Source organism: Onychostoma macrolepis, chromosome 07, assembly GCF_012432095.1.
Source record: "Onychostoma macrolepis isolate SWU-2019 chromosome 07, ASM1243209v1, whole genome shotgun sequence".
In the NCBI taxonomy this organism is placed as follows: Eukaryota; Metazoa; Chordata; class Actinopteri; order Cypriniformes; family Cyprinidae; genus Onychostoma; species Onychostoma macrolepis.
This window is the reverse complement of record NC_081161.1, coordinates 27,315,999-27,341,082: the sequence shown is the minus strand read 5'-3', so window position 1 is coordinate 27,341,082 and position 25,084 is coordinate 27,315,999. Positions and strand designations below refer to the sequence as shown.

The following is a 25,084-nucleotide window of genomic DNA, read 5'->3' as shown; positions in this document are numbered from 1 at the left end:
TTCTAATCCAACCGTGACACTCACGACCAACCCATCTATGGGAAAATGAGACATGCCTGTGAGAGAGATGGAGAGCACAAGGAACAGACGTCATCAAGCTTCTTAAAAATTTTAAAGAATAATTTTCTCAACAACAATAACCGAAAAGTCCTATTTTATCCTGTCTCTTTAATCATGTACCTGGGAAAAGATCGGCTGTACCCCTGAAAGTGTTTGGGTCAGACATGTAAGGCAATTCATCTTCAAATAAACGTATTATTTCTTTGCTGAGAAGTCATGTTTCAATTTTCTCTTTTCGCCAGAACACAGTTATGCCTTTGATCTTTCCCAGCATCAGCCAACACATGGATAACACATCGCTTAAAAGATAAAGGTAAGAAATATGTTCCGTGATGATGTCATCTGGTTGCCTGGGACTGGGGCAAACTGCTGTCCTGGTCTGCATTAGCGTACGTGAGTGGATGTGAAAATGTTGAGTTAGTATGAAGTACTATGTAGATGCACCCTGGGACTCAGGCTACTGATGTCTGATCTGTAAGAGAAATCAATTACATATTGTCCAAAAGTTAGATCCTCTCTGTAGGAACTTAATCGCATCAGCTCCTGCTCAGAATCATCCCGACAAAGTTTAAGATTTGTCTCTTGTTTCTGTTCCTGGCATGTGTATCTCATGTCTCTCTCTCTCTCTCTCTTTCTCTCTTGCATTTCGATACATTTGTACACTCCTTACAATTCAGCAGAGAGCCATTCATCATCATTTGACTATGTATCTGTCCCGTTCTGCTTTCTTTGATCAGGCTATGCTTGACATCGCACATCTGCTCCGTGTTTAAAGGCCAGTAATGCCGTAGCTCAAACACTATTAGCTAGCATAACCCAAAAACAGCTTTACTGGACACTGTGTTCCTCTTGTAATACTTACAAGCTCTTAGCTGAAATGTCCCAAGAAACTAAGGAGTTTGGAGCACAGAATGATTTTTTTCCCCTCCAGATGTGTCAATTTAATAAGTATTTATTCTTCTAACGAATAGAGAATAAAGAACAGTGCTATTTAAAGATACTATGTAGCATGGCTAAACTGATCCAGGCTCATTCTCTGTGTAATTGACAAATGACATCTGGGATTATTATCTACTAAATGACAGTATCTGTGACCTCAGCCGTTCCTTGTCATTCTAAAACACTAGTGATAGCACGTATATAATATATATATATATATATATATATATATATATATATATATATATATATTATATATCATTATATGTATAGATTAACATATATGTGTGTGTACCTGTTTTTCTATTCAGGTGGTGACTTAAACCTGAATACACACAGACTAATGGGGACTCGTGTCACGCTGGGGATCTAAATTGAGGTCCCCACGGGTAAACAAGCTAATAAATCACACAGAATGAAGTTTTTTTGAAAATCTGAAAAATGCAGAAAGTTTCCTGTAAGGTGTAGGGTTGGTTTAGGGCAATAGAATATACGGTCTGTACAGTAGAAAAAGCATTACGCCTATGGAGAATCCCCACAAGGACAGCAAACCAGACATGTGTGTGTGTGTGTGTGTGTGTGTGTGTGCTTGTTTATGCAACACTGAGGGGACCAAATTTCCCCACAACGATAGTAAAACCTGAATTTTTTTGACACTGAGGGAAGAAAAAAATTAAAATTAAAATAGTAAATGATGTTTATCTGAAAGTGTAACAATGCAGACAGGTTTTCTTTAAGGGGTAGGTTTAGGGTTAGAGGATAGAAAATATCGTTTGGTCAGTGTAAAAGAAGTATATGGAAAGTCCCCACAATTCACAGAAACAAATGTGTGTGTGTGTGTGTGTGTGTGTGTGTGATTTTATGTACACAATATACTGTATACACTACCATCAAAAGTTTGTGGTCAGTATTTTTTTTTTTTGGTTTTAAAGAAAAATTATTACTTTTATACAGCAAGGATGCATGAATTTGAAGGTGACTGTAAAGACTTTCATATTGTTACCAACCAACAACACAAACAAACATACAAACAATGAAATTAATAAGTAAATGCTTTTTAAATAAATTAAATCTTTTGGACTTTCTTTTCATCAAAGAATTATCAAAATATATACCATGGTTTACACAAAAAATATGACTCATTTTTCAACACTGATAATACAAAAAATTATAAAAAATTGAGCACCAAATTAGCATATTAGAATAATTTCTGAAGTATCATCGAGACTGAAGACTTGAGTAATGGCTGGCAAAATTTTAGCTTTGCCATCACAATATACGATTTTAAAATATATTAAAATATAAATCGAAATATAATAAAATATATCAATATAAATACATTATTTCACAATATTATGGTTTTACTATATTTTGAATAAATGCAGCCTTGATGAGCAATGACTTGATGACTTAAAAATAAATAAATTACAAATCTCACATGTTAAGAAGCTTTATGTGAACACAAACATCCCGTCAAAATAAGAGAATTTGTTTTGGGGAAAAATAATTTGGTAGATATTTCAGACACTGTATAGTTTTTATAAATACAGTATTTACATTTGGGATAAATCATTGTGATTTACTCAGTTGTAAAATGTACACTAAATATTACATTCCAGGGCCATTCATATTTATCCAAAGATTACATTTTCTAATACAATTTAAATTAAAAAATGCAATATTTCATCTCCCTCACACAAACTGGGTGTGTGTACTGTATGTGTGTGTGTGAGAGAGAGAGAGTGCTCTCTAACCCTCTGGCCCAGGGCTCTGTCTCCACCCCTTCTCCTTCTAATCAGCCATAATCAAAAGTGAAATGCGTTTTTCTAAGGAAGTAGCTGGAAAATTTCACAATCTGCATTTTCTCAGACCAAACTGATTAGAGAAACATTATCCTGCTCGCGCAGTCACTTCCAATCTACCTTTCATCTGTCTCCACAATCGCCTAATTATTTAAGCAGTGACCTCACGATGCAGTTTTACTAAAGGATGAAACACATGGCATGACATTTCTGCCTAGATTTCTCCATGATATCTTTGGTAATGTGCTATGCTCCTTTTCAGGGAAAATGAAGAGAGAGAAAGCTTGTGTGTGTAAGGCAGTTTGTGCTTTTTTAAGAATCTGTCCAGACTGACAAAATCATATCCGTGTAAATGTGTAAGATCTGTAAATCTATTTGGTTTGTATGTGTGTGTGTGTGTGTGTGTGTGTGTGTGTGAGAGAGTCTGTATGTGTGAAAGGTAATCGGTTACACTATATAGCCTTTAGCAGATTGTCTCCCAGGGGAATATGTGAGAAGTTGAGTCTTGTTATTGAGGGGTCATGATTGCAGTAGGGCTTCAGTGGCTCTCTTTGACCTACACTATATACTTATACACAAGAGTCGACTTCCTGCTTTAGGGCACCAAGCACTATATTGAGTATTGACTATATGTCAGGAATGTGCTCACTCTTGCCAAATATTCCCTCAATAAAGACATGTGAGGTAAAGAGTTTGGACAAAAGCTAAGAATACCTTCAAAATCGAAATCAATAATGTTCCACCTTGTGCTTACTTGGATCTGACACGTACAATTATGACAGTAAATGTTTTGGTGGTTAATTAAAATTGCAATATTATTTGATGATTTGATTTGTATTATTTTGTCCTGCATTGTAGAGTACGTGGCCTGAGGTGAAATATGTGTCTGTGGTTTAAACCCCATCAACTCAAACATCAAAAGAAAACAAGCAATCAGCACTCTTTAGAAATGTGTCCGTTTCTCAAAGGGTCCACTTGGGGCCAGGTTAAGAGATATCATTTTCACTCTAATAGTCGTCTGGATTGAGTGAGTTTTGACTGAATTATCGGCCCACTAGCAGCTAAAAGAAAGAAAGAAAGCAAGGGAGAGAGAAAGGGGCTGGGGGAGAGGAGGGGGCAGGCTTTGAACCTGCCGCGGGGTCTGGCCTTCTCAGCCACTCAGACGATAAGAATCCTTAGCTTGACTGAGGGAGTGGTATTTCTTTCATCTCTCTCTCTCTCTCTCTCTCTCTCTCTCCCTCCCTCTCTCTGTGCCCGGGGTGATTGTGTCGCTCGTTCTGTTATCGTAGGTGACTGTGTTGAATCATCATGCTTATTTGTACCTGACACCCGATCTGCAAATAAAGCAGCTTTGGAAATGGGCTTTAAAGCGAGAGGGACATTCCTGAGTCTGACCAGAGGGCAGAACCCCGAACCCAGAGGCTCAGTCGAGCCTTGCAAGCAATAAGGGTCGTGACCTCTGCAAGAGTTAGAACACTTCCACTTTTGAAATATTTTTGGTGGGCGGGAATGAGTACTGCATTTATATATTCACCCTTCGTAAAAGTTCATTATTGCAAAGATTCACTTTTGTATGACACCCCAATCAATGTAAATGATTACATTCCAATAAGCCATATAATAGGTTGTCATTACTTACAGCGTTCATAAGTTTGGAATTATTAACATTTTCTTCATGTTTTTAAAACAAATGCTTACCAAAACTGCATTTATTTGTTTAAAGCAGTAATATTATACAACATTAATGCAATTTGTAAATAAGTTTTGGTCCCACTTTATATTAGGTGGCCTTAACTATGTACTTACATCAAAATATAAGTACAATGTACTTATTCTGTTCATATTGTATTGCAAAACACTTTTTTCTGCTATTGAGGTGGGATACAGGTAAGATTACAGGACAGGTTTGGTGGTATGGGTAGTTTTAAAGGTGGGTTAAGGTGTAATGAATGGGTTGAAAGTGTAATTATACATGTAATTACAGATGCAATTACACACAGGAATTTCTTAAACTACTTTTTATGTTATATTTTTTAAATACAACATAACTTGTATGTACACAAGTGCATTGTATCAAATTATTAATTTAAATGTAAGTTAATTTAACTTATTCAGCAGCCATTACTCCATTATTCAGTGTCACATGATCCTTCAAATGCAGGAATGCATTAAACTGATCAAAAGTGATAGTAAACACATTTATAATATTACAAGATTACTGTTTCAAATAAATTATATTCTTTTGAACTTTCTAACATCAAAGAATGTATCAAGAACCATTATTAATATTTGAGCACCAATAATAAAGCACAAAGTAAAAAAAAAAAAATAATAAATTAAAAAAATGGAGCAGTAGTGTAATTATATTAATTATTTACGTCATTGATAATTATAGTGAACACATTACACATACAAAACATTATAAATTATTTTAAATGAATGCATACACTTTTTCTTTTTTTTATCATTACTGCAAATACCACAACACACCTCAATTTTCTCCATTCCTCCTATTTTTTTTTGACAGAAGTTAACATTGTGTTAAGTTCCCAAATTATTCTGGGTGTGGCCACTATACATGATGTCACACTTCAGTTAACTCGGTTTCACCAAAATGTCAAATTTTCAATCCTAGGTTATGACCAGTGTTGGGAAGGTTACTTTGGAAATGTAATAGGTTACAGATTACAAGTTACCCTATTTAAAATGTAATAAGTAGTGTAACTTTTCAATTACTTTATTAAAGTAATGTAACGGATTACATTTGATTACTTTTTGATTACTTTTTGATTACTTTTTAAAATTTCTAATGTTTTCAACTGTTAATCATTTTCAAGCATGTAAACTAGGCCGGGTTAACCTTACAGTTGTACTCAACACTGATTACTGTCAGACTTTAGAAATCCTTCATCACTTGAATTAAGATTATAATATTTAAATTTTGGAGACATTGGATCCAAAATATCTTCATTTGCATATAAATATGTTTTAGCAGTGTGTGGACACAACCACCCTACAATGATAAAAATCCATTCACAATTTTTTTTAATCCCCCAAAAACCTAAACAGTCTCAATTATCAAGCCATTTTGATTTTCAAAATTTATGAAAATGTACCCCTCCCACCGCTGACGTACTGTCCCATATTAGCATATTTCTGCACTCAGCCAGTTGTACAAAGTCCGTCATTTTCTCCGCGCTCGAGCAGCTGTAGCGACAAAAATGTCTTGTAAGTAATGCAGGTGTTTTGTTGATAGATGTAGAAGAAAATAAGAGTCCACATTTTCTCCCGACATCAGAGCCACTGATGATGCAGAGGATTAGTTTTTGATTTTGATGGTAATGCGCCACCGAAAACACCTAAATTAATTTATGTCTGCAAAAATAATTTTACTCCATACTGCTCTCTGAACGAGGGACAATTCAAGGCAGGTTTTGTTAAAAAGTTAAAACTCAAGGATGGATCAGTACCCATTGTTCATGATCCAGCTGCACCTCCAGAAGAAGTACGTCTCACACTTTATACTTTTTATGATTATTTGCGAATCGCCTTTGCTCTTCCACAGAAGAGAGGGGCGGGGTGAGCAGAGCTCATTAGCATGTAAAGAGATATGCACCGAAATGAGTCGCTGTGAACAGAGCTGTTTTTGACAAGGTAAAACGTGTGTTGTTAAACACTGCAATTTATAAAATAAATCAATGAAATCTGTATGTGGGAGTGTGTGTGAAAAAATTCAGATGTAACCCCATTTGTAATTCTTAACATTTACATAAGTACCTGTAATTTAATTACACATTTTTTCTCAGTAACTGTAACTGATTACAATTACTTTTATTTTGTAATTCAATTACATAATTCTGTTGCATGTAACTAGTTATTTCCCAACACTGGTTACGACTAAGAATCTTGTTTTATGTACCAGAGCCCACCAGAGCTCAGATTGAGTCAGAGAAAACGTCATTTATCTCAATAAAGCAAGCGTGGAGATAAATAGCAGAGCTTTGAGTTCTCAAAGAAGCTGAAGAAAGTTATGTAATTCAGCAGAGATCATAAGTCAATGGTAATAATTACAGTAGGCTTCCATTGGACTTAACATTAGGTGTGATTTTATCTTGTTCCTTTTCTCCGTGACTCTGTATTGCACTCTGTCTTTCTGTCTGTCGCTCTCTCTTTCTCTCTCTCTTGCTCGTTCCCTCTTTCTCTCTCAGCCTTCTACATTGTTTCAATGCGAGAGGAAAAGAGAAATCACATTTCCATCAGGTTAAATTGGGCTGGGCAGTGTTATCAGTCGGGGAGGGGCTGGCTCTGACAGGAGCCTCTCTGGAGTGATTAATAGCTGCTGGGCTGAGGCCAGGCTTTTTCTGCCTGCAATGAGGAGCTGGCTGGAGGGCAGGCCCGATAAGCACTGCTCTTATTACCCCAGAGAAGTCTTGAGTAGGCCACTTTGGCTGGGCTAGAAGAGAGGGGGCCTTGCTGTGACACACTAGTTCACTATATGACTAATTGTAACATTCCATATTTACCTCATGAATGGTCAGATTGGCCCAGTTTAACGGTTCACAGCAGCTCTGTGCCTTCCAAAATGCTTATCTAGAGGACTGCCACAATAAGGCAAGGCAAGTTTATTTACAGTATATAGCACATTTCATACACAAAGGTAATTCAAAGTGCTTTACATAAAAGGAAGTAAAATAATCATAAAAAATAATCACAACAATAAAACCAGAAATTTAAAAACATTTAAAATGATTTAAAAATTGATTTAAAATGAATTTAGAACAGTTAGAAATAAAAATGATTATACATAAAATACAGTGCAGTCAGTTTGGACGTAGCACAGTGCTCATTCAACAAATTCACAGCTAAACAGATGAGTTTTGAGTCTGCATTTAAATGTGGCTAATGTATTAGCACATCTGATCTCTTCTGGAAGCTGGTTCCAACTGCGGGCGGCATAATAGCTAAAGGCGGACTCCCCTTGAACCCTTGGTATTTCTAACTGACTCGATCCTAATGATCTGAGTGGTCTGTTAGGTTTATATTCAGTGAGCATATCTGCAATGTATTTAGGTTCTAGGCCATTGAGTGATTTATAAACAAGTAAAAGTACTTTAAAATCCTAAATGTAACTGGAAGCCAGTGTAAGGACCTGAGGACTGGTGTGATATGCTCAGATTTTCTGGTTCTAGTCAGAATCCTGGCAGCAGCGTTCTGGATGAGCTGCAGCTGTCTAATGGTCTTCTTTGGAAGGCCAGTGAGGAGACCATTACAATAATCCACCCTGCTTGTGATAAAGGCATGAACAAGTTTCTCCAAGTCTTGACTGGACACAAAACGTCTAATTCTTGCAATGTTTTTTGAGATGATAGTATGCTGATTTAGTTACTGCTTTGACATGACTACTGAATTACCCCAAGATTTTTGACTTGATTTTTAGTTGTTTGTTAATTCACAGTAGGTGAATGCCGTAGCACAACTGCACTGTAGTAGCTGTTTGTTCAGGTTTGTCCACTGGTAGCCATCAATAATATTTCTGATTAGATATTCACAGTGCCTCTGGACAAACAAACCTTCTGCAGACATGTTTTGGTAATCTGTGAAGAATTGTTTTAGCCCAGGGGTGACTCCTGGTGCTGCCGAGAGCACCTGCCTGCAATAGCTCCTCTATGTTTTCATCAGTGTTGTTGTTTTTTATGAATGCACATTGTTGTTGTTTTTACAAAAGTCTATGATCAATATGGAAAAAATACTCTCACTGTCTGTACACAGGAGTTGCTGATGCAGTGACACTGGAGAAAAAAAGCTTTCTTATGCTTCAGGACAACAATACAAACCAGAGCACAACTTATTCTTACAGACAAATCATTCATTCATTCAGGACTCATTCACCATTAGGACCATGAGGAACAATGGAGAAGACTACTGATGTTGAGGTATTGTTGTTATTTAAACTATTAGCTTTAGCTAAACAAATAAATATTCCATACATAATTTTATACTATTTTCTATATTTACTATTTGCATTTTTATTATTTAAATCTTTATCTTTTTTTATTGAAATTGAATATTATTTATTCAAGATTAATTCATACACTTTTTGAAGCATTCACCTAACACTGTTTTTCTAACTTGTACCTACATCAGCTCTGCCACCTAAAGGTCCTGTTGTACAGACAGAAGATCCTTCAGGTCCAGATGTGGGGGAAAAAGTGGGAGAGGTGGATGGTGGTGAGTGACACATTTTGTTTAAAAAAGGCTAGTGTCTACAATGTTGTAACTTGTAATATAACCAAGACAGTCAATTATTTAAACGCTCTCTTTTTGTGGCTTATCATCAGGCTGAAACTCCTGAGACTCCTGTTTAGTTAGACCAGTACTGGGAGACTCGATGCAAGTCTATGAGCTGCTGTCTGGCCTGCGCTGCTTTGTTTCTCTATACCCACAGCATCAAAACAGGAGAATATGGCCTTATTATAGCATTTGAAGTCAATATGTATTATAAAATCAATCTAGATGGGGATACAGCCATCCTTCTAATTAGAGGAGGTGACTGGAGATTGATTTTTAATTGCAAAAGTAATTACATGGGGCAGATAGCCAGTGACGTTTGATTATCTGTGTGATTGATTAAAAGGCCTTGCAAGGGGAGTGGACTGGCAGGCTGCAGGATCCAGACAAAAGAGAAAATTAAAAAAGTTGTCCCGTTTGTAATCACACATTTCAAGGGTGAAATTACAAAGCCAAACATCCCCCACGAGATCAGAACCGGTTACAATGTGTGCGGACGTGCACCCACGCGCTAACATGTTGTTTCTCCACTCGCAAAGCACACAGCATTTTTCCCCTCTTGATGGACGTAGAATGAAAATGCGACCCTTCAAATGAATAGATTGTTCTTCTACACAGCCTAGATTCATCTGCCAGAAAGCCTCATCACGTATAGAGAGTATGTGAGGCAGAGATGGGGAAAGATATGCCTTATCTCTCTCTGTGATTTCTCCTTCCCTCCGTTCCATCTACGCTGTCATCACCGAGCAATAGGTGTCTTCACCTGCCAATTGTAGTGCTCTGTGTGATAAGCAACCCTAGCAAATAAACATGTGAGTAAACATCTTATCACTCAAACTGTCAGGAAAGCCCCGCAGAATAGGCTACTCATCTTTATTTATCTGATTTGTCACTCTTCAGAGAGCCTGACTGAGGAGGTGAGCTGGTGACTAGTCAAACTCATAAATAAATGTTTAACCGCAGATGGATTGTGCTGTGTTAGTGCTATCATGCTGTAGGACTGTGGGTTTGCTCTGATCCGAGGCTCTGTCCCATCTTAAAATAAGATCATGGTGAATTAAAGAGCAGGACAAACTTTTAGTGTGTTTATGTGCTCTGATGCATGTAATCTGTCTCTTTTCTCTCTCTCTCTCTGTCTTTTGTAGTCAGCTCGTTTTAATCTTATACCACTCAAGCCCACCTGTCCCTAATAAGCCCTTTAGTCGCCGCTGTCAAACACACACTCAAACACATATACACACACATTTGTTTTTCTATCATGGTGGGGTCTTTCTTTTGACATGATGTTTTTCATGATGAGCTAATGATGTTTCTGTCCCCTAATCCAAACATTTTTGCATTATTAAATGTTAATTTAAAGAACATTCCGAGGTCAGTGCAAGTTCAGCTCATTTACTCATTCATTCATTCATTCAATAAATAAATAAAATAAATAAAATAAAATAAAATAAAATAAAATAAAATAAAAAATAAAATAAAATAAAATAAAATAAAATAAAATAAAATAAAATAAAATAAAATAAAATAAAATAAAATAAAATAAAATAAAATAAAATAAATAAAATAAAAATAAAATAAAATAAAATAAATACTATAATGTTTATAAAATAAGTATTTTATGCTCTCCAAATCTGCATTTTTAATGCAGTAAAAGCAGTAATATAAAATATCATTACAATTTAAGGCAACTGTTTTTTATTTTAATATATTTTAAAGTGTAATTTATTATCGGCATCCATTGCTCCAGTCTTCAGTGTCACTTGATCCTTCAGAAAGTCATTCTAATATGCCAATTTGCTGCTCAAGAAACATTTATTTTTATTATCAGTTGAAAATATTGTATTGTTTAATATTTTTGTGGAAAACTTAATATTTTTTTCCAAATTCTTGATGAATGGGAATTTTAAAAGATCAGCTTTTATTTGAAATATTTTTTAACATTATAAATATATTTAATTTTGTCACTTTTGGTCAATTTAATGCATCCTTGAAAAAAATAAAAAAATAAAAATTGGCATTGATTTGTTTAAAAATAATAATAAAAATAAATAAATAAATATTACTGACACAATTTTAAGCAAATGAATAGTGAGTCATTTAAAAAAAAATGGGGGGGGGGTATTATTTGAGAGTAAATTTTTTAACATATATCCAAATGTTTCGGGTTTTAGGTGTTATGTTGTAAAATTTGATATAACTACAGAAACAGTTAGTAAACTTTTTTCACATCAAAATAATTTAAACTTGTTTAAGTGTTGTTATTTGTAATTCATCTTGTACGACATGATCATCATTCTTGTATCTTGCAATTCAGATTACCTTGTATTGAACCCAGAATATTCTTATAATCATTACCTTTTCGTCATAGAATCCATTGACATTTCTCCACAGTGTTGGTAATTTCAGGTTTTATCATCCTCATAGGGACAATTGGCCTCATACTGTGGGCAAAATCTGACCAGCACACATCCATCTATTCACGGTCCCAGCCCTCCTAATGTAGCGATACATTTATTTCTCACTGTAAGACATGCCTATAAATTACACCTTGTTGAGGTGTGCTTTAGTGTGGACTGTGGAACTGGCGCTGTCACTTGAGTGAGAGGTTTGAGTCTTTAAGCCTTGAGTCAGGGCACCGTTTATGGGTTTAATTTACAAGGACTTGCCTAGGGGATACCTCCATCCTTTATGAAGTGGTATTAGGGGGCCTATTTAGTTGTCATGGCAGAGATGTGCACGGTATGGTGCAGAAGAAGAGAAACCAGTGAGAAAGATGAAAGCGACGGAGTGGCAGAGGGAGAGAGTAAAGGAGGGACTAGGGAAAAAGAAATTTCAAATGAATATGACTGTCCTTTTAACTGAATGCTTTCTGTAGGCACGATATTTGAAGTGTAGAGAGTGAGAGACAGAGGAAAAGAGGAAAAGAAAAAGACAGACCCCCCCTGATATCATGCCCCCTAAGAATGTGCTTAGTCTGTATTGGCTTAAACAGAAGTAACCCGGGGGTCAATACGGCCTCTGTGACTTCTATAGCTGTGCTAAGAGGGACCTCCCCACCACTCCAAAAACTGAAAAAGAAAGAAAGAGCAAAAGAGTAGAAGAAGATGTGGGGGACAAGGAGGACTGGGAGAGGGGAAATCATCACAAATATGCCTCTCAGCTTCGGGCAAGGCAGCGAGCTCACCAGGCAAACACAAAGCAGCGTCACTTATTAAATTTCCATGAAGTTTACTGAATTTATATAGCAGCAGGGTTAACCAGGCAAAGAGGCTGTGACCAGTGCCTGTAGTAAAATACACACACACACAGACTTCATAGTGTCACCTTGCAGGTCCAGAAAGACGCTCATTCCCACTAGGCCCCTGGAGGCCCTTCATAACATGAGAGACAGCAGGGAAAGATAACAGAGAACAGCAACAGCAGCCAGACACAAATAAAGACATATTTCATAAAAGATACATTTATTAACTCTGGCACACAAACATGACAAAGAACATAGATATAAAAGCATCTTTATATGTGGGCATAGCCAGTATATACTCAGCTGAAATTGACTGTTTTGTTTTATTTATTTGTTTAGAATGGGCCATTATTATTATTATTATAATTAGCAGTTGTAGTAGTAGTGAAATAAGAGTTAATCGTTTTGTTTATTATTATCTAAATAAGAATTAATACAGTTTATTTTATTATTATTATTATTATTATTACATTATACATGATAGTACTGACAGCAGTTCTGGATTCTAATCTAGCTTTGTAACCTTGATATTTTGTTTATATTTGGCACACAAAGAAAGAACATAGATACAAAAGCATCTGGTAACACTTTATTTCGATAGTCAACTTTAAACATTCTACTAACAGTAAGTAACTTTGCTACTACATGTTAACTAGCAGTCATTGGAGTATTAGTAGACTGTCTGCTTAATATCTTCTAACACTTTATTTTGATGGGTCCACAACATACAATATACTGAATATGAGAAACTTTACAAGTATATGTCAACTTATTCTACTAACCCTAAACCTAACCTAACAGTCTACTCTGAGAGTTAGTAGACATGTAGTTGCAAATTAATGAGAATTAGTTGACATGTAGTTGCAAAGTTACTTATAGTTAGTAGAATGTCTAAAGTGGACTATCGAAATAAAGTGTAACCAAGCATCTTTATATGTGGGCATACCCAGTAGATACTCACCTGAGATCGAAAGTTATTTATTTATTTATTGTTTGTTTAGAATAGGCCATTATTATTATTATTATTATTATTATTATTAAAATAATAGTTGATAGTTTTTTATTATTATTTAAATAAGAATTAATAGTTTGTTTGTTTGTTTAGAATCAGCCATTATTATTATTATTATTATTATTATTACATTATACATGATAGTGACAACACTTCTGGATTCTGATCTAACTTTGTAACCTTGATGTTTTGTTTATATTTAAGCAAATATACTGCATCATCATCATAATCATTAAAAACAAAAGCATAGCCCACAATTGTTGCTGCTGCTGTCATGCATCTGACACAGCCCTCTGACGTAATGTGTCTTCTGTCAGTATTACCTGTACAGTGTGTTCAGCTCAAGCTCTGTGTGAAATATACTCTCCTCCGCCCTCGGCTATAGAGCATGACAGCTCATTTACAGAGAAACCACTGGATCACTCTCCGTCCACGGCATATGAAAAGCGGGATTAATTGCGTAATTCCGGGCTGACTGTCGCAGATAGCTGATAATGATGTGCGCGGGGCGTCCAGTTGAATCGCGGCAGTGCAGCCTCTGCCAGCAGCCTGTTGGATGGGACTCGCTCGCTGTTCATCTCTCTAATGAGACATTTCGGGGAGAAGACGAAGCGACCTCTGGGCATGCAATTGGTCATCGCTGGCGAATTCCCATCCGGTGGATGAACGTTAAAAGAACTGTCATTTTCACAAGGTACCCTGCGATGGCCTGCCAACTGACCGCATCGTTTTGATGGTTCATTTTTCAGCGTGGCACTTGGCCGAGAAACTGGCAGTCAGACACTATTGTCAGTGTTCAGTATCCTGTATGGCAGGATCGGACTCTGGGAGAGGCGCCACTGGCCGCTGACCCCACAGAGCGCATGTTGATGCGGGCCGTTATCTCGTCTTCAGCCCTGAGCCCAGCAGATCGTCACACACTTCATGCAGTGCTGCTCGTCTGCTTCTTGGCACGTCTAAACTCACAGAAAGGGGCCACCCCCACCTTTCCCCCCTCTTTACGGTCCCAGCGACCAGTGTGGGTGTGTGTTTGTGTATGCCTCTGCTGTTCCCTGCTTTTCTGCCAGTAGGTCCATTTTATCCCCCATCAGAGAGGCTGATTGTGAAAAAGAGGGGGGCTTTAAAGTGTAAACCACATGAAAAAACAAAGGGCTTAGGCAAATCAGATAGCTTCAACAACAACAAACACACATCCACTAATCTGCTTAGGGAAATTAATGAACAGGAGAAGAGAACACCCCAACATCCGCATCTCTCGCTCCTGCAAATGGATGGAGCGAGGGATGGAAGGATAACGATCCCGCGACCGCCGGGAGGAGTTAGTGCAGTGGATCAGGCGGAAGGTGAGAATGCAGCTGTTTGCGTGAGTGTGTGTGTGTGTGCAGAGGGTGAGATTAGTGGCAAGCTCCCACCAGAATCAAACAGGACTCTGCCAAAGGCATCTCTTCCCTCCCAGCCCAAACTTCAAAAACTCCACCCTAAGCTGGAAGTAGGTGTCTGTAATCCACTCTGCGGAGGAAAATCTATGCGGCAGGCGCGCTGCTCATCCTTTCATCCTCGCGCTCGTTCGGTCTTGCTCACTTTTCTCGATCTCACTCTCCCGCATGTCCTGGGAACATAAACTTTTGCACTGTGCCCTCTCTGGGATCTCAGTGTGCATTGCTCTGATGATTTAATTATGGATAGCTTGGCATGGTACAATACAGAGACTGAAAAATGACCAGAACTCATGTTATTCATTAAAATGTCATTATTTTAATAGCTGCCATCCTTGCTACTGTTGTTGTGGTTGAAGTTTTCATATGTATTTGGATTGTTAAAATATATGGCTCTATTAAAACCAACAATAAATATTCATAATAAACTTGTGTTCACCCAAAATCACCCTCAGTTTAAACATGTTTAAGTATTATTATGCTTTGATGCCCAATATTTCTTTTGAATTGTACTATATAACACTGTTATGAGTTCCGTAAAGTATGGTAGAATGTAATTATTCATCCACAACATTGTGTATATTTCTCTAGTTTGGGATGGTTCAACAAAAATATGAAAATCCTGTCATCATGTTGCTCCACTACTGTTTGACGATACAATGAAAGTCCAAATATATTATTTTGCATTCCACAGAAGAACATAGTCAATTTTAAAATGGCACGAGGGGAAATTAATGATAACAAAAAATTTATTTGGGGAAAAATAGGCTGAATAATGATATATGTCACCATCTACAAAACTTCTTGCACTCATAACAGTACTAAAGATTCCCATTCAAAAGAAATATTGGGCAGCAAAACACATTAATACTTAAACATCTTTAAATTCTGTTCTTTTCACACAGGTCTGTCTCTGCTCATCTCACGGTTGTCCTCATTGAGAATGTGGTGGATCGATGGCTTTTTAAATGGCTCTGTGGTTGAGCGGTGCTGAGGCTTACCGTCAGAGTGCAGGACAATCATTCTGTGCTGCTCTATTTCATGACTCCTATCCCACTTGATGGAATTTATTTTCACTTTTATACTCCCATTTCATTTTAAGTTGAATGTTACATAATAGGATGTGGATTTTAAAGGTTATGAAGGAGTTGAAGCTTTCCACAAAGGACAAGAGACATCCACAGACAAATAAGGCAAATCAAAACTTTCTCCTTTTTTATAAGTATTAAAAGTTTTTTTTTTTTTTTCTTCAAGCAAGGACAGTAGAAACAAAATCTCATTCGACACATTCCATATATTTTTATATTTCAGCAAATCGCAACCTTGGCGTCAGTCACAGTCATGTTTCATATTTATGTTGCATAGCCAGAGGATATTTATCCATAGGAGCGCGGGGACCAGCAAGCGCTCGTGCTCAAAGAGCTGTTAACAGGGGCTACTTACTAATTGCGGCGTCCCATGGAAGAGCAAGCAAAACCTAAAGCACTAACGTGTGTAATTATGCTGTAATTGCTGGTAATTATAGTTCTAAAGCTAGCACACCTCTCAGCAGCCTGCGGGCAGGTATATTCCATGCCTCCCCCAACTCTAGATCAAGAGCCTAGATAGGTCTTGCACAGAGAAAAGGGATTAGTTTTCCGCAGCAGCGTTCATGGAGAGTCTCTGGTACCCGCTTGTCAGATTTGTTGTGGTTTTTGTTCATTTTTCAGATGCGATTTCACACACCGAAAGCATAAACATGTAGAGAAAACACAGGAATGTTGAGGAACTCCTCCATGAGGGGAAACAGGTTAGCGCTGCACCTCTGACAAATCTCAGCACAAAAAGTGCTTTTTGTGGCTATTTATGTCACTTCTGTGTATGTATGTGCGTGTGTGTCTGTATGACGGCTCTTTGTGTGTGTCCTCTGGTGTTTGGGAGCTAAACTGCCGTGCTGTGCTGGTCTCATTAGTGAGCCCCCACTGGGGTGCTTCATGAAGACATATGGGCAGGGAGAGAGCCCTCTGCCAGACTGCATCCTCTGAGCCTGTCAGCTAGTATCTCAGCCCAGCCTAATCCCTGCTTTAATTTACTCCAGTCCACCAGGCAAGCAGCAACCAACACCAGCCTCTGGGGTGCCTTCACTTCAGCCGCCGGTGACAAGGAATATGTAAAGGCCCAATTTCTCATCCGGCAGGGTGACACGACGCAGTTCCGCCTGGGAACGCACCCCCGGAATCGTGCCATCTCTTACAGTCAGTCATCTAGTCGCCAAGCCCTCGCTGAGTGCTCTACAGAGGACTTTTTATTAACATGTTGATCGGAGGAGCCATTAAAGTGGAAATGGTGAGGCCGGGAGGATGCGCTTATTGATTTGCAGAGTAACAAAGCCAGAGGAGACTCACGCAGGAAGATTTTTTTTTTTTCCTCCCCTCACTCGCTGCAACTTTCTCTTGCTCTCTCTCTCTCTCTCTCTCTCTCTCCTCTCCCTCTCCCTCTCCCTCTTTTTTTAAAGAGCAACTTTGATATACTTATATGGAGTGAATCAAAAGTTCTTTTTTCTCCTCTTTCTAAATCCAATTCACTCCTTATTTTCCTCACTCTACTAATTTTCAGCAGGAATGTGCCGATAGGGAGCCACTGTTGACGGACTAAAGTAATTGCTATCAGCCTGTCATTAGACTCCGGGGGCTCTTCTCTCTTTCTCTATCTCTCTCTCTCTCTCGTTCTTTCTCACCCCACAGGGTTGAGCTCGGTCTTGCTTACAAATAAGACACTTAGGAGAGGAGAGGAATGCATTCCGTGATGGATTGGATTTTTTACGGTCAGAGCAGCTCTCCACTGCCTTTTCACTTGCTTTCTCATCCTCGCTACCATTTTCTCTCCTCTCAGTCCATCTCTCTCTCTCTCTCTCTCTCTCTCTCTCTCTCTCCCCGCGCCTTTCAGAGTATCATTTGCAATTTAATGCTCACCTGGGGTGAGCCCTGACAATAGCCTCCACCGTGAAATGCTCTCGGTCTTGGCCGCATGGCTAATGAAGTTGATGTTGAGCTATTTAGGTCATTGTCCCTCTACAATAACTACTTAATGCAGCTCAGAGGGAGTGGATTGTTGGAGCGGGTAAAGATTCTATTAAGTCCTTTCAAAAGCCTCCCCATTCCTCTGTGCTCGGAATACTGGACCGACTATTTCTAGGGTTGAATTTCACTTTGGAAAAGGTCTGTCATTAAAGACAAGTAGTAAATAAGGAATAATGCTATTTAGGGAGATCAGAGTAATGCATTGAATATATAATCTTAAAAAAAAAAAAAAAAATCTTATGTAAATTATCTAAATCATCCTGGCTACATTAGGTGGCAGGACCAAAATATCTATAAAAAAAATAAATAAAAAAATAAATAAATCTTGAATCAAAAAAAACCCCCAAAAAAACATTTGTTTAATGTGCAAAACTTTTTTTTCTTTTTTCTTTTTTTTTGTAAAAATGAAATACAATGTTTTTTGTGCAAACATTTTTGTAATTTATAGAAATTATTACAATGAAATACATTGTATAAATATTAATTTATATAAAAGTATCCACAAGAATGTAAATGTTTTATTTATTTATTTTTATTTTTTATAGACATTCAGGGATTGACACCTAATAAAATAAAACACATTTGGCATATATATATATATATATATATATATATATATATATATATGTATGTATTTGCCAAAAAATTATGAATGTATTTTATACAAATATTTAATATATTTAATAAATAACTATTTAACAAAACTAATTCACTGTAACTTAATGTAATATAAATATGTCACTGAACTTAATATGAAAATGAGCTTAAATAATGAACTGGAGTTAAATGTCATTGAGGTTTATGAAGGACAAGTGTTTGCCTCTGTGTGTGTGATTGAGATTGGGGAGGTCTCCACTGGATAGCACAAGTTATGAATACTGTGTTGTTGTGCTTGTGTTTAGCAAGCTGTTGGAGTTTTTAAACAAGCCCATATGGTGGAAGCTACTGAGCGAAAGAGAAAGAAAGAGAGAAAGAAGGGGAGAGAGAGCTTGTGGGGTTAAGGGGGGCAAGCAGGACTGGGACAGCACCCAGGCAGTATAGAGAGGGATTGAGGAAGGGAGCTCTTAAGCCTCCTTTCAGAAGCAGAGAAAGCCCTCCATCTGGCCGTGTCTTTACCCGGCCCAGCCTCAGCTCCACTCCCTGCAGGCTCACTGGCTCCTCTCAAGCAGAAGTAACTGCATCAATAGTGTAGAGCCTTTGCCACTCGAGAGTATTACATTTCTTTTCATGCTTGACTTAATCAAAAGTGGGGAAGTGAAATTTACACCTTTTTGATGTTCTTTTTCTCCCAACAGACGGAGAAGGACCATCTTAACCCATTTGATCTTCACAAGCACCCCACTAAACGGCCCAATATGCCCAACAGACGGAAGCAGGCTGGCTGCCAGTAGCCCGGTTTAGAATACGGGTCAGCCTCAGAGTGACCCATGTGGAGGAGCAGTCACCCCAAAGAACGCTCCAGAAGGTTCCCAAAGCCTCATAAAACTGGGCCAAGCTCCTGACTGATGGTACAACAACATCCCTCCATCAGGGAGCATTTCTTGATCACAAGCAAATACACACGAAACTGGGGAAAATGTAGAAATGTACAATATTAAAATTCTGTCTGGTACTGCTAAGCCGATAATTAGTTCCACATTGTTGCCGATAACTGATGCATGGCCGATATTAAAACTCTATACCTATTTTGTCTTTAACAGATCTTACCTTTAAAACATTTATCCATTACACTGACTGATACAATAAATAAAAAATGGTACCGATATCTCATGCATCCCTAAAAAAAATGCCATAAACATCATAGTTCTAATGATTACATACACTATTTCTTTGCAAACATTGTTTAGCATATGGCAGTGTTTAGGTGAGGTATGTCAAATATACGTCGTGCTGTTTGGGAGGGCCTGATCCCTGCATGTGTGGGCTGTAATGCGTCAGGCTGTTTGGGTCTGGGATGCTGTTCTGCTCCTAGCATGGAAGAGGTTGCTTCCAGTTGCTAGTGGCGCGACAGTTGCTCCAGGATCTCAGTTTTAATGAGTTGCCACTGCTTGGAGCCCTTAGCTCACATAAGGCTTACAGAGAAGCCAGCATCTGATTGGGGCCTACCGTTAGACCCTGCCCAGTGTGTCTGTGTAAGAGAGAGCGTATGACTTAGTGGGGATGAGTATCATTGCTTCTTGCCATGCCAGTGCGTATATACGTGTGAGTGTGTGCGCACCACTGGGCCCTGCCGAGATCTGTTTACACCTCTTAATGAAGTCTGAGCCAGCAGAGTAGCTTGGCCCTTTCCCATCCTTCCCCATCACCACAAGAAACATAAGCACACATGCTCCTCCTCAGAAAAACACACAGTTTAAAGCAGGCTTTATTTCCCAAGTCTACTCACACGGACCACGGGTCATCCGTCCGACAGCTTTTTTTAGCCCCTCCTCGGTTAGCATCTCAGCACAGCTTTTGCTCTCGCAGTTGTGGGCGAGATACATGCGTAAACAAGCCAAAAAATGTTGGCCTACGATAATTAAATGCTTGTGCCTCTGCGGAAAACAACTTTTTTTCCCCTTCTGCCGTTTCTGTCGAATTTAAATTACCATTAGGAGCGCGTCCGTTGCAGAGCAGGGGTGAAGAGGGGGTTCTGGTGTGTCACTTTGTGTCGGCCTGAAAAGAAGGGGCCCCTGTCAAGGGTGCCAAAGCCCCGCAGAGGAACTTGTCTGGGATCGTGATGTCCCGACAGCTCCTCTCTGACAAGATACATAGTTTCCATTCACGGACATACGGCTTATTGGTTACTATAGTTTCCCTAATGCTCAACTGAAGGCGCTGCCTAATCTCCTCAGAATGGGTTAAAAGGGGCCGATGTTTCGAGCCTTCAAAACCACATGTTGAGAGTCAAGGGAGCAGTAAGCACAAAGAGTGTCTCTTCTGGCTTTGATGTGCTGTATCTGGGCTAGAGAGAGGGGAGAAAAGGGTAAGGAACGAAGTTGGCCCCTACACACACGGGTTAGACAGAGGTTTACAATGGCTGTGGCTGAAGCAGGGGGTCAGCGGGACAAAAGAGAGAGCGGGAGAGAATGGGACTGAGAGAAAGAGAGAGAGATTGCACACTAATACTACTCACACGCGAAGGGCTTAGAGCTCTCAGTAGAGCAGAGGTACATTAAACAAGATTACATCTGACTGAGCGTGTTTTCTTGCCCAACATGACACACACTTTCGCTCTCTTTCGCACACACACACACACACACACACACATACATACAAAGGCTCTTAAACATTAACAAATAACTCTTTTCATCAGATTTTCAGAGGTTCATATAAAATAGTGCAGCTGTTTAGATGGAGAGGATTCAGTAAAATTATTTCAGGGTATATGTGTTTCTTCAGCTTTAGACACTTTTTTGTCTAAGGTGTTGAATTTTATTCTGACTGATAAATTAATTTCAGTGAGATATTTGATGTTTGAAGAAAGTAAACAAAAGTCAAGGTAAACATCGTGTTTCCTGTCAAGCCATTTTCCAGTCAAGATATAATTTTGTCAAATTATGTAAAAGGTAATTATTTAATTATGTGTCTTTAGAATACATAAAATGCTAGCAATGAAAATTAGCCTTAGAAAGCAAAGTCATTTTATTTAAAATAAATAAATGTAATTTATAACTTTTTTTAAAATTATTTTTTCATTTAAAATTCAGCTACAATGTGATATGTGGTGGAATTAACGTTGTGGTGAGAATGGTCATAACTTCTTAAAAAAAAAAAAGTTGTTTAAAGTTAATTCCATAAAATATCAAGAGTCTAAAAAGTGTGACTGAAAAGAGCATGTTGTCTTAAAGTCAACAAGAACAAAAGTGTCCATAGTTGAAGAAACATCCCTAAAGCAACGAGATAAGTAAAAAACAATAAATGTAACTATTGTGCATAACATCTCGCTGAAGTCAATGGAGTGCACTGCTGTGTTCTTAATGCTAACTTCCCACAATCTTCGTCTTCTTGATTTTTTCCCTTTATTTTTTCCTGATTATTATATTACAAGGAAAATGTGGATGATAGTGATTCTGTCCAGCTGTCTCATATAGATCCTACGTTTATAAATGCATAAGCTTTTGTGTAGACTATTGTGTAGAAACAACCTGTGAACATATGCTATATGATGCACCCTTTCGTTTCAACCCAAGTCTTCCACTTTAGAGGTTGCATGTATTTTGCAGTTAAACATATTATCCGTCCACATGCCACGTTGTTTTAATCCACAAAACACGCACTCAGCCAGTCAAAAGGCGCACTTGCTCTCTAAATTTCTCAGCAGCCAATGGTACGGCTTCCCTACTGATTGTGTGGTTTATGGCAGATTTTAAATCAATTAAGTATGTAATTTGTAACAACTGCTGGAGCTGGTTTAGACCCTAAACAATAGGGCTCGGATAACTGGCCTTTAGTACGCTCTCAATGGGCTTACATTGGACTGAATTAGCTCGCATATTAATGACCAGACACAGAGTTTCAGCCATTCACTCAGCCCAAATCTGCTTATGCAAATAGGCCATGAATTCAGTTCAAAGTAGTGTCTTTAATAGACACGCCCCCCTCCCCGCCATCTCTCTGCACAAGGGTTCCCCCCGAGGAGAAACTGACATGAGAAAAGTTAGAACACTTGTCCTCCACTCTCTTGCTCTCTTTCTCCGTGTCTCTGTGCATGATCCAGCTATCTGTGCTCTGTGTGGGTATTGTTGAATTGGTTTATATGTGAATGTGAGGTCCTTGTGACAGGGGGTGAGATTATTCAGCCAATTGTGACAGTGTGTTCCAAATGTGGTATTCAGCAGTGGGGGGGTAAGTCGGGCCCAACCAAGTTCATGCCCCTGCTTGAGGGAGCGAAAAAGAGAGAAAGAAAATGGGCAAAAGAAAGAAAGAAATAAGAGGCATGAGGGTTCGGCATCCCCCCATACATTTGTTAAGGACCTGAAATCTTTGTTCTCTTCAGGATGGGTTTAAAAAGGCCCTGTCATATTGATGCGATTGAAACGATATCTTCGACCACAATAGCAGCTGTCTATTTCTAAGGACAACTCAAAGCTCTATTGTTCCTTTTATTAGAAATGTTGTTTGGATACATGCACATATGTGGAATTAGAATTTGTCGTCGTAAGACGTTCAGATGTAAAATACAGAAAATGATTCAAAACTATTACACAGTCAAGAGTTATGACACCATTATTCTGATATAGACATTAAAACTCCTATTGTGTTAATAACATTGGTTACCACTAGTTATTTATTATGGACTTTCAGATCCACTCTACAATTATTTTAGTAAGCTCACTTGTGCAATTACTAGCTTGAATGATTCAACTAGATATTTATATGTGGAAATGTGGAAGACTTTTTCTGTGTGGAAAGAGATTACATTTATATTCAATGCAAAGAGCAAAAATACATATTTAACACATGCTTATGCAGATCAAAGATTTGAACTCATAAGAAGGAATAAAATGATCCATCACATGAAATGCATTCTCACTTTTGAATATTTAAAAAAAGATTGTGTGTATATACACTATTCTCCAAAAGTTTGGGGTAGGTAGGATTTTAGATGTATTTGAAAAAAGTCTGCATTGATTTGATCAAAAATATAGTGTAAACAACAATACTGTAAAATATTTTAAATAACTGTTTGATATTTTGATATATTTTTCTTTGGTGTCACAGGATCCCTCAGATATCATTCTAAAGTGTTGAAGGAAATACTTCAAATACATAAAATAATATTTAATGTTAGTGGAAACCTAGCTCTTGCCAACTGTCATACCTATTAATTAGTGGTATACAGATATGGGGCTTGGAAGAAATATTAAAAAAAGCCTTTTTCTAATAATTTACCCTAAAAAGGGACTTCTGTAGGATGTGGTGGCACTGGAAGGAGAATGTATCGTCATAATTATCATATTCTTTACTAGCTTGTTTGTGGTGTGTGTCTATTTATGCACATTAGTGTTTGTTGTGTTTGTGTATCTGCAGTGGCGTACCTGCTGCAGTACTTCTGTGCCATCACAACAGTGACTACAGCTTGAAGATGGGACACAATGCTTTTCCTCTCACACTCTTCCCCTCTTTCTTCTTTCTCTCTTGTGCTCTCAACAACTATGAGTCCTTTAAAGTAACTAGAGAGCAAAAGATACATAGAGACAGAGAGAGAATGCTTTAGTGGATGACAGGTCTTCCTTGGCCGTGAAATTCCCCCCACGATAATTTGTCTTTGTGTTGACGGCCTGGTAGCTCCACGCGACGTGGCTACAAAGGAAGGGGGGCAGACCTGTACTCATCAGCCACCATTTCACCAGCCCTCTTGACACCCGAGCCCCCGTACCCCCCTTTTGCAGAACCCCCTCTCCAGGTCACCTCTTCCCAGCAGGAGCTGTCGCTTCTTTGCAAGCATAACCAAATAATAGGGCTTGTCACTGGCCTTGTCCTTTGTGGTATTTTTTAGCAGTAAGAAAAATGCAAAGACTCCATTGTAGTCATTAATTTTCCCATCCTTTTCCTCCAGTTCTCTGCAAAATGGCAAGAGCGGGAATCCCTCTCTTTCATCCAGACAATTGAATTTCTGCTTTTTAAAGTTGCTCTCTTTGTGAAGGTTTGCTATTGAGAGAGAGCACATAATGAATAACCTTCAGTGTGTGTATATGTATTTATTTACATGTCATTATGTCTGTGACAAGACAGTTTATACCAAAAATAGCGCATAATTTCCTTGTAATAGTTTCAGCATGTCAACGTGGATTTCGGCAGTGTACGTGGGAGGTCATTTTCAGCAGATAGAACTATTTTAAGTCATCCATCAAGGCCTGAGACAGCCATCTTGAGAGTGTGTCATTGTTTCTATGCCATGTTGTCAGGTTAATTATTTGTTGTGTAATTAGCTCTCAATGTGTCAGGATGTGTCAGACAATGTGGCTGGCTCAGTCTGATTTGATGGAGAGTTACAGGAAGTTGTCACAAGGAAGAGAGAGGAGGTGACAAAAGAGAGGCTGAAGCCCCTGGTCTGATGTAAGAGCAATGACGGCTCATAACCTGTGTAGAAAAGTATTGCAACGTTGTTGCAACATCAGAAAAATTAGGTGGCAGCTTTTACCGCTGGTTAAAAAAAAAAGAGCAAATATAAATACATATACACACACAAACTGAAACTTTTTTCATCCCACAGAATTGGAATGGCAGGAAAAGGAATTTAATTAAAAATAATTTCAGCAGGC

The 25,084-nt window shown here is 38.2% G+C and overlaps 1 long non-coding RNA gene across 1 annotated transcript; it reads left to right on the top strand.

Annotated features, from left to right (window-relative positions):
- Positions 1-8,577: 8,577 nt before the first annotated feature.
- Positions 8,578-24,036, top strand: LOC131544897 (uncharacterized). The gene is made up of 4 exons (XR_009272268.1): positions 8,578-8,734; positions 8,946-9,029; positions 19,133-19,345; positions 23,850-24,036. It is a non-coding gene; the product is annotated as an uncharacterized LOC131544897 (long non-coding RNA).
- Positions 24,037-25,084: the final 1,048 nt, after the last annotated feature.